This window comes from Cupressus sempervirens, chromosome 7, assembly GCF_028749045.1.
Source record: "Cupressus sempervirens isolate cs-2001-9-10 chromosome 7, ASM2874904v1, whole genome shotgun sequence".
In the NCBI taxonomy this organism is placed as follows: Eukaryota; Viridiplantae; Streptophyta; class Pinopsida; order Cupressales; family Cupressaceae; genus Cupressus; species Cupressus sempervirens.
Window position 1 is genome coordinate 234,727,826 of NC_143124.1, and position 10,677 is coordinate 234,738,502.

At 37.1% G+C, this 10,677-nt stretch overlaps 1 pseudogene; it reads left to right on the plus strand.

The window, feature by feature from the left end:
- Positions 1–337: 337 nt before the first annotated feature.
- Positions 338–10,039, plus strand: LOC149546369 (protein ACCELERATED CELL DEATH 6-like; annotated as a pseudogene).
- Positions 10,040–10,677: the final 638 nt, after the last annotated feature.

Below are 10,677 nucleotides of genomic sequence, written 5' to 3' on the forward strand. Positions count from 1 at the left end.
AAGTAATCGGATAAGACAACTATTCATAAAAAAAATATATTAACATGGTAAATAAAAAGTCTTTAGGCTAGAAGAGCAATGCCAGATGAAGCAGGGTCATTATCATTAGAACTCCAAAAGTTTGTGGGGTTTGCAGATGGCTTAGGGGGAGCCCAACCATCAACAAGGGTGGCAAAAACATCATCTATTTCTTTCTCTCCCTCTGACCTATGCTAAGAGATAGCGAAATCAAGCTAAGGGAAAGCCCATTTAGGTTCTCTGTGAGCAGAAGGCCAGCCCACATAAGGGGTAGTAGGAGGAGCCACTGGGGACCAGCCCGATCCCGTCCTTCGCAAAGATGAGGCGGAGCAATGACGGCCACCAAAAATGCCATTGGGAGAGCGATGAGAAGGTTGTGACTTGGGAGTATGCAAGCGGCACACAAAACTACTCTAACAACTACAAGGAGGAGTATGATCACTAGTAAAAGTATCATGGGGTAGTTGAGTGACCATACAAGAAGAATTACCCCAATGAGCTAATAACTCCTATAGGTGAGCAACCTCCAACGCCACCTTATCTATCTGTACTTGAATCTGCCTTATGACATTATTAAAAATATACGCTTTAGCATACATAACATGTATATCAAGAAAGTTGCACGAGAGAATAAAACAACATTGCAGTCTTTCCAGATAGTTGATAAAATCTCCATTCTGAAAGCCATATCTGTGAATACCTAAAAGGAAGTCTTGCCAAATCTTCTAGCACAACCATATGCCAGGTAAAGGTCTCTGGGAGAAAAGGCTTAAAAAAATCATGAATCTAGAGCCAATAATTCTGGGGTCACTTGTAAAACCAAAAATTATGTAAGAAACTTTTTTGCTAGCCACAAAAAGGACATCTATGGTCTAGGACACCCAAATGTTAGAGCCGAGGACCTAATGATAGCCCTTGGAAAAGGAGACACCAAGCAAAGTGAACAATTTTGGGCTCTATGATAGTTTTCCAAACGATGACAAATCTAAGACTCCGATTCCTCTGAGAGGATTGTAAATGCCGAAGTTGATTGAGAGTTTCAACCATCAAAAGATAGGGAACCAGCTACAAAAAACCCAACTTGGGTTTGTAACTGGTCAAAGGAGCGATAGGATACTGCTTCTGATCTTTCCATCATGGGCGAGATGAATGAATTCCAAGATTTTGCAACATATGGGGATGCATCGCAGAAACTAGAAGATCAACTATTTGTCGATCTGGAAGGATAAGCTTGAACAACACTTGCATGTTTTTCCATGAGCAAAGGCTGATATTGACCCTAGAAAATAGATCTTTGGGTGTCTTGATTCCCCTTCTAAATAAGTGCAATGCATTAGCTCCTTAAATTTTAGCCAGTGGAATGCCAAATAACATTCCAAATCTCCTAACAGAGTGCATACTTCATTCTATGTTGTAAATCCTTTCACAAGGTGGACCTAATAGTCCTTATTGCACCTAATAGGGTAGATCATCAGAAGTGATCAATTGTAAGCTTTAACATGCTAAATTTATACTGCAGTAATAAAGCTTCTGGGTATCATCCACACCCCAATTTTACTTTCTATTTGGAAGGTTTTTAGGTTACCAAATATTGTGTCAAGTGTTATGAATGTTTTATTATTTTTAGTCCTTCATGCATGCAATTAGAATAGTGAATGTTTAATTGGTGAATTAAAGTATAAGTTTTATTGGTTCTTAACTCACACCACCCCCACCCTGCCCCCCCCAACACTCTCAATCACCTAGTCTATACTACATTTCCAACAATTATCATATGATCATACTGATCACAGAGATAATAGATCCCTCATATTCTCTCTCTTTGTCATGTTAATATTCCCTTTGTGTATTCTATCTTCGAGGTATTATAGTGCAAATGTCTCTAGTGGATGCATTTACGCTCTATTAAATATATTGCTCCCATTAATTTATTTGAAATCTCTTTAACATGGGTACATACACTCCACTCATATTTTGTGCACACACACACAAAATGTTTGATGATCTTATATATTTTGGATCCCTTCTTGGATTATTAACAATCCCTAAGGCCCGGCCCTTGTATTTTGGATCCTATCTTGGATTACAAACAATTCTTAAGGTTCTTGTACTTGCACCATTTTGATCTTTTAAGGACACACAAATCAGAATTTAAAGTTTAAAAACATAAGGTTCAATTATCCATGAAACAAGATTATGGAGTGTATATATTTCTTAAAATATGTTTCTTATACAATAAGATGGATATTATATATGAAAGTGCTATAATGAGAATCATCAATAATTGCATGCATATGCACAATAAATAATAACTATTAGACATAATGGTGGGTAAAGATATGTGATTTCTAGTGTGTACAAATTTTTGGAAGTAGATAAGAGTGACAAGTTGGAAAATAAGCCCCTTGTACATCAATATTATCCTATTTATTGATATGAAATTTATTTTAAACTATAATTCATTTAATCAAATTAGATGTGTGTGTGTGTGTGTGTGTGTGTGTGTGTGTGTGTGAGAGAGAGAGAGAGAGAGAGAGAGAGAGAGAGAGAGATTTTAAATTTTACTATAACCTAGTTCAAATTTTATATAATAATTTTTTTACTTAAATAAAAGTAATGAAAATCTTTAAGATTTCAATTTTATACCACTCTAGAGGGTAGGTTTCAGAATTTTTACTATTGTCATTTCCCCATCTTGAACTTTTTTAGGAACTATGACCTCATTTCATTCCCCCATCTTATTCTACATTTTGTGGAGGACAACATCCTTAGGGTAAGTAAGAAGATGAAGGAAGGAAAACCCTAATCCATCCTCCATGAGGTTTTTATGTTTAAACTATACAATATCCACAAAGCCCTGTACCCTTTCCAAGCTCTCAATGTCTAGGTTGTTTTACCTAACCCAACTATCTCCACCTTGACCCCTCAAGTTTTTGCTGAGGTTGTGTCCACTGTCGAAACTAAAAGCCCTAAGGTTTCCCTACCCCAAATGCTTAAACAAATTAGAATGCAAAAGTACATTAAGATTGTGGATTCTGATGTGGAGAAGAAGGGGGGAGAAGAAGGTCCCTTAGGAATAAGAAGAAACCGATGCAGAAGGATCTTGAGGCCAAGCATGATCACCCTGCTAGTTTGGATTCTACTTGTAGTGGAAAGAACAAACCCCCTCATAAAATATACAAAAAGAAGGCTAATGGGAAAAGATACATTGAGGATGATGAAGTTGAGATGCCTAGTGATGATCACTAGAAAGGGGAAGATTATCCCTAGCAATAACCACTTAACCCCTATGTCATCTCGTGTTTAAGATACCTTCAAGGATGATACCAATGATAATTCCAAAATGTTGAGGGACAAGGGAGACACTTTCACCTCCCCTTCTTGTTATCATGGGAAAGAAAAGCAAAGCTGGGACAATGACCCCTAGGGGACCCCCGAGGTGAAACCCAAACCTACAAGAAACAACATTCCACCCTGGAGAAGAGCTTTAAGAAGCTGGAGGAGAGGTAGGAGGTCGTGGAAGATAGGTTTGATGATGTGACCATGTTTGTGATTTGAGTTATGTATTCTAGTGGTTTCACTCTTCAATTGCTTCATGCTGAGAAAGAAGGGCTTATTGTTGCAGCAAGGGTGGACACCATTGATTCCTTATATAGGTTTATGGCTATTGCTTGGTTGCAGCTGCTCCTAGACAAGCCAAAGGGGAAGGAGAGCTAGCTCTTTGTTGGCTTATAAGTTTTTGTTATGCTTTTTGCTTCAACACTTGACCCAGGTGGACTTTGTTTATGGTGTCTTTCTAGACTCTTTGTAATTATTGGTTTTATATATATAATGCTTATGGTACTGATAGTTTTATTGTTAGATATTTGGATTCTCAGGTTAGGGGTTTTTATAAATTAAGAAAGGGAGTAGGTTAAATTTTTATGTATCTTACTTATCATTTTGAAAAATCATCCATTTTTATGTATAACATCACTAAATAAAAGTTATAAAAATCTTGAACACTTCAATTATCATTTTTAGAAAATTTTACATTCTCGTAGACACCACATAGTCAGATTTCCCCTCATTTTGTTTTAATCTAACACAAATTATTTGTAGGTTATCGTAAAACATTCATCTTACGCAAAGAACAAAATAGTTTCAAATAAAGGAAAAATCTACTAAAGCAAGACCGTCAACCAACTTACATCTTGTCCAAAGGAAAAATTTCGAATAAAGAAAAAATTATTCGAATCAAAGTATTCATAGCTAATCAATGAAACTTTCATCATCTCCAAGAAAAATGGTTTCAAATAAAGAAAAAGTCCTCCCTAAGTAGAGGAAAAGTGGGACTCCAACTAAAGTACAACGGAGAAATTGAAATATCTAATAGGTGTGGTCAGATGGGCATCTGCGATAGATGCTGTCCAGTCTTCCTACCTAGCCATTATACACTCTATTCTGTGGTATCTTCAATCCCATTATAAAGAAACATCATAAATTGTGTTGAAGGGAGCAATAGCAGATATTTGCCATAGAAACTGAGACTCAAGAGCTTCGCCAAAGGATCTATCCTGACACCTTCGTTGCTGCAGTACATCCCCAATTCACGAGCAGAACGATTGACAGATCTAATGTTAAAGAACATCTTAGCAGTGTTACCCCTAGAGGGGAAAATACTCTCCTCCATTTGGCAGCTAGTGTAGGAAATCTGCCGTTCATTGATCATGAAGTTCTTAACGCGGATACCATCCGCGAAGTTGATCAGCCTCTGCTTGTGAAGCGTAAAAATGATCAAGAAAGTACTGCGTTGCACTTGGCTGCTCAGGGTGGTTTCTCCAAAGTTGTGAAGTTTCTACTCCGACAACCAGAAAGTGGTGTGGGTGTCTGCAACAAACATGGAGAAACGGCTCTGTTCAAAGCTTACGAGAAAGGCGACTTAGACACGGCGAAGCTGCTGTTTGACGCTCATCCGCCAAGTTTACAGCAAAAGACGAAGAACGACAGAACATGTTTACATGTTGCAGTAAACAGAGGAGATTCAGGTTAGTGTTTAGAATTTAGGATTTGTTTCTCTACTTATTTCTAATGTTATCTATTATGTTGAGGTCTGTAGTGCTTCAACAAAGATGGAATATCTAATTTAAGGGAGTGATTTTCGATTCTTCTATTACAGGTTTGGTGGGTCACATACTTAGGATTACCAGATGCAAAGCACTTAATCCAACAAAAGGACAGAGATGGCAACACGGTCAACACAGCTCTGCATATAGCCGTTGAAAGAAACTACGAGGATATAATACAGAAGTTAATAGAATTTGAACCCCAATTATGTTATTCGCTTAATAAAAGTCAAGAAACTCCACTTTGTGTGGCAGCGAAACTGGGGCATCTGGATGCAGTAGAAGTGTTGATAAAGAAGACGCCAGATGCTATCGAAATATGGGATGAATGTGGAAGGAATGTGCTACACTTAGCTGCCCAAGTTAGCCAAGTGCGAATCGTGGATCACCTGAATAAAAGCGTAGGCTTGTCATACTTGGTCAATAAGGGACTTGAGAAGCCTCCAGAGGAAGAGCCCCATGGAAGTGGAGGAGAAAAGGATCCCTTTTCAAACACATGGGAATGGGACACACCTTTGCATATTGCCGCAAGGAACAAAAGTTTAAACGTAAGCTTCTTTATATAGAAAAATGTAGTTCGCGCTAAGGTTGTTTCCCTGAACTCATTACTACATGTATCAATCTTGTGATTAAGCATTATTTTTTTAAATTTTCCTATGATGAATCATTTAATTTCTGCATACTAATTTGAGTGTCCATTTTGCAGATGGTTAATTTGTTGCTGGGTATACAGGGGATAAACAAATTTGCCATTAACAAGGAAGGCTTAACGGCTCTCGACATTGTGAGAGAAAATACAGAATATGACGATTCTGGCAATATAATTTCAGTGCTATCTTATTATCCTTCCAACCGCAAGCCTTTCTTGTACAACGCTCCAAAGGTGACCGCACAGAAGTACAAGAATGCCATTAACTTGGTGAACAAAGCATATGAATGAAGGAGGTGGATCAAAACAAACACCAACTCAAAGATAAGCATTAAGTTCAATATGTAAAATACAAAGACTTATCACAATGTGCTACAGCACTTCATTCTCATTAACTTAACTAAAATCTATTACAAGTCCTTAGAATGCTACAGCATTCTATCCACCCATGATCCACAATGATCAGATAACATCTGACACCTAAATCCTTACATAATGCTTCTATATATAGAGATATAAGAACTCTTTAGAATATCAAACAAATGTATTGCTATGACATATAATATTAATATATATCAATAAATATATGCAACTACTAGTAGTTGAAGACTGATCCTGAAATGACATTGGGCAGTTGAATGCAACGTTTTTTCTATTGTTGATGGTGGGTTGTTGGCTGTTGTGGACTGTGGATGGTTCAGAAATGATGTACGGTTTGCTGCTTTTGGCAAGTTGAGGACGACGGGGAAGGTGGAGAAATTACTCTGCCAACACTCCCCCTTGATTTCTTCCACTAATGCTACTACATTTATATTGTTTTCCTTATCATAATTACTTCGGATTTTATGACTTAACCCTAACAAACATAATACAAATGGTTTCTAGCTGACCAAAAACTTTACATTTGAATGGTTTTGACTAACCACAAACCTCAATTAATAGTGGTTACAATAGACCACCAAACATTACAAATGGTTTCAGATTACCAAAAAGTCACATGATGGGAAAACGATCTTCGCTTTGGTGTTTCTCCTTCTTGACTTGCATGAAACTAATTATTGAGCCCATATAAAAAGAAATCCATCTACTGAGATACATGGGTACCCAACCATTGTACTTGCCAGTTCTATAGGAATTCTTTTCACATACATGGTTCATCAACATGTCAAACCAAAAACCTTTGGGGTGTCGGGCAGAACCGATAATGCACCTCATACATTCACAAAGCCCATTAACAATCATCACTAATTCAATTTTCAGCACTTGGTTGGGGAATATCAATGCAACCAACTTCTATTACATGACCACTATCAAACACATCATATCCTTCACAATTAGACAAACAAATTCTCATTTCCAATCCCAACACTTTTATCCAATCAGCACACACATAAACCTTTGGGCAGCTGAATGCAATGTTTTGTCTATTGTTGACGGTGGGCTATTAGCTGTTGTGGGCTGTGGATAGTTCAGAAATGGTGCACGGTCTGCTGTTTTTGGCAAGTTGAGGACAACAAGGAAGGTGGAGAAATTACTCTGCCAACAATGAAGATAGGTGCCAAAAAAAATTAGTGGTGGCAGTGTTGTTAGCGAAAATGGCATTTACTACAGCTTTCACTGTTCCAGGTAGTTTTGTGATGGGCGATGAGAATGGAGATGAGCAGTCAAAGATTGGATCAGGAACTTCTCATGGATTAGGCTCAAATAGGACTTTGGGCTTGCCAATTCTACTTAGAATGCAATCCTTCAAGATTTTTCTCATCTTTGATTGTATGGCATTCTTTCTTTCTCTTTTCATGGTACTCCTGTGTGTAGGATTCAAACAACAGCAGCAACACAATAAAAAAAATGATAATATTCAAAACAAGGAAGGCTTTGTTTTACTGTAGAGAAAAAAAACTGATATATTATTCCATGCCTATGATTAAGGATGGGAGAAGAAGTAACTAAGACTAGACAAAAATGCATCCAAAAATATCATCTAATGCATGCCATATGTACATCATGCTTCTTGTTTAAACTACTCCTAAATTGAAGTATTCTAAAAATTATTTATAGAATGGTGGAAATGGAGCAGTGGAGTTGGAGTTTGAAGTGAAGATCTCAGCATCAATCTTCATACTCCCCCTTGATGCTGAGAGGACTCACAATCTGATCTCTGAGTACCAAAAACTGATCTTTTGTAACTGCCTTTGTGAAGATGTCTGCAATTTTCTCCTTTGTGTTGATGTACTTCAACTCAACCGCTTTATTTTGTACCAAATCTCTAATAAAATGTTGTTTAAGATCAAAGTGTTTGGTCCTGCTGTGATGAACCGGATTCTTGGCCAATTTAATGGCACTTATGTTGTCACAAAAAATCATAGTAGGCTGAACTTGTATCTCTCCAATTTCTTCAAGAAGCTTTCTAAGCCATAAAGCTTGTGTGCCAGCTGAAGTGACCGCAACATATTTCGCTTCTGTAGAAGAGAGAGCAACCATACTTTGCTTCTTTGAACTCCATGTAATTAAACTGGAACCCAAAGAAAAACAATTACCAGATGTAGATTTTCGGTCATCCAAACAACCTCCCCAATCTGAATCACTAAAGCCAACAAGCTCAAATTTATTAGAAGAATAGTGAATGCCAAAATCTACCGTGCTTTTCACATACTTCAAAATTCTCTTGGCTGCCTTCATATGTTCCTCTGATGGATTTGTCATATACCTTGAAACCAATGAAACTGAATAAGCAATATCAGGCCTTGTTTGAGTTAAAAACATCAAACTCCACACAATGCTTCTGTATAATGTCTCATCAACAATTTTAGCACCATCATCTCTACATAATGTAACTCCATGAGCAATTGGAGTGGAAAGAGGTTTACAATTAGCCATATCAAATTTTTTCAACATATCTTTTGCATACTTTTCTTGACAAATAAAAATTTCATCTTTACCTTGATAAATCTCCATGCCAAGAAAGTACTTCATGAGACCTAAATCTTTCATCTCAAACTCATTCATCATAGCAACTTTAAATTCATCTTTCATCTTTGAACTACTACCCATATATAACAAATCATCAACATACAAACTCACAATGAGAATATCATTACCTTCTTGTTTGTAGTAAAGGGTAGGTTCACTCTTACTTCTTTGAAAGCCATTCTGCTGAAAATATCCATCAATTCTTGCATACCATGCACGTGGTGCTTGCATGAGGCTATACAAAGCCTCCTTCAACTTGTAGACATAATCTTCTTTGCCTTGAATCTCAAAACCTTGTGGCTATCCCACATATACCTCTTCTTCTAAGTACCCATTCAAGAAAGCACTGTTCACATCCATGTGATGAATACTCCATTTCTTTTGAGCTGCAAGAGAGATTAACATCCTAATAGTTTCTTGTCTTGCTACTGGTGCAAAAGTTTCTTCATAATCAATGCCATACCTTTGAGTGAAACCTTTAGCAACCAATCTTGCCTTGTGTCTTTCAACACCCCCATCACTATTATACTTGGTCTTATAGACCCATTTTGTGCCAATCTTCTTCTTCTTATGTGGAAGATCTACAAGCTCCCATGTTTCATTCCTATCAATGGAATCCATCTCTTCATTCATTGCTTGCATCCAAACCTCATTAGCACATGCATCTTCAAAACATGATGGCTCAAAATCAGCTTTAGCAAGTAATGCAAAATTTACTGTCTCACCTATTGGATCTTCTTCATGTGCTTGATTTTGACACCTCTCATAAATATCACTCAATCTTCTTACCTTCCTTGGAGGACTAGAGGATGGACTTGCTCTTGGTATTGGTGAGGGGTTTTTTGGTGGGCTTGGTGATCTTGAAATAGAACCATTAGCTGGCTACTCATTATCATTATCAGCAATATCATCATCATTCAAAACTGATTTTGGCTTTCCAACATGTTGTTTTTGATGACCATAAACATTGTGGCAGCTGCGTACACCAATCACCACAGGAAAGAAGGTAATGTTCGTCTGTACTACCAACATATTGATCTGTGCCACTTTTTCTTTCACAGCCTATGGTTTCATGGCTGCAATGTATTCCATGCTTGCTAAGGAAGCAAACAAGCTAACTTGGTTCATTCTTTGGGCGTGCTTGATCATCTGTTGTGGTAATATCATCTGCTTCTATCTGGTTGCAACATTTTTCGTGAAGAAGGCAAGGTTTAACCACTTGAATGGTCTACTTCATTTTCCTACGGACCGTATAGGGGAGTCCGTGTGGAATAAACTAGAAAGATGGGGGTTGTGAACCAGTTGTGCGGGTCCAAAACATAGTGGTCCGACTTCTTTTACTGGAAAGATGTGCCCGAGAGTAAATAAGATAAAGAACAACCACTCATTAAGGAGGTTTTATCTATGATATTTTCTATCAAGTTGGCCACGTTAATCTTCCTGGCTTTATGCCACGAGGTGAAGCGTGGATGTGGCCAGCGATCGTATCTGAGTGTGTCTTATAGTCTTAATGCTTGCATAATGTTACGTAAATAGATCAGATTCTTGCATGTTTCGAGGTCATTTTATATATATGCTTCAAGTTAAATGTCAGATGTATTGGCAACAACAATAAAATGCGATTTCTTTTTGTAAAGATTTTATATGATTTTATATTTTTAAATTAAAAAACTTATTTTGTTTGAGGTTAATTTAGGCTAATCTCATTAAATCTTTAATATAGATATAAATTTGATTTAATGTTTCATATTATTATTCTTTCTAGGTAAATTATTAAAATGTGGGTTAAATTATTTAAAATTGTTATAAATGAACATTTTAGGATGTCAAGACATGTTATAGGGCGTAGGTGAAAGAAAAGAGCAAGTGGTCAAATCTTGTCTAGTTACCAAGAATACATTTTTCACTTGTTGCACAATTTTGGATCCTGAAGCC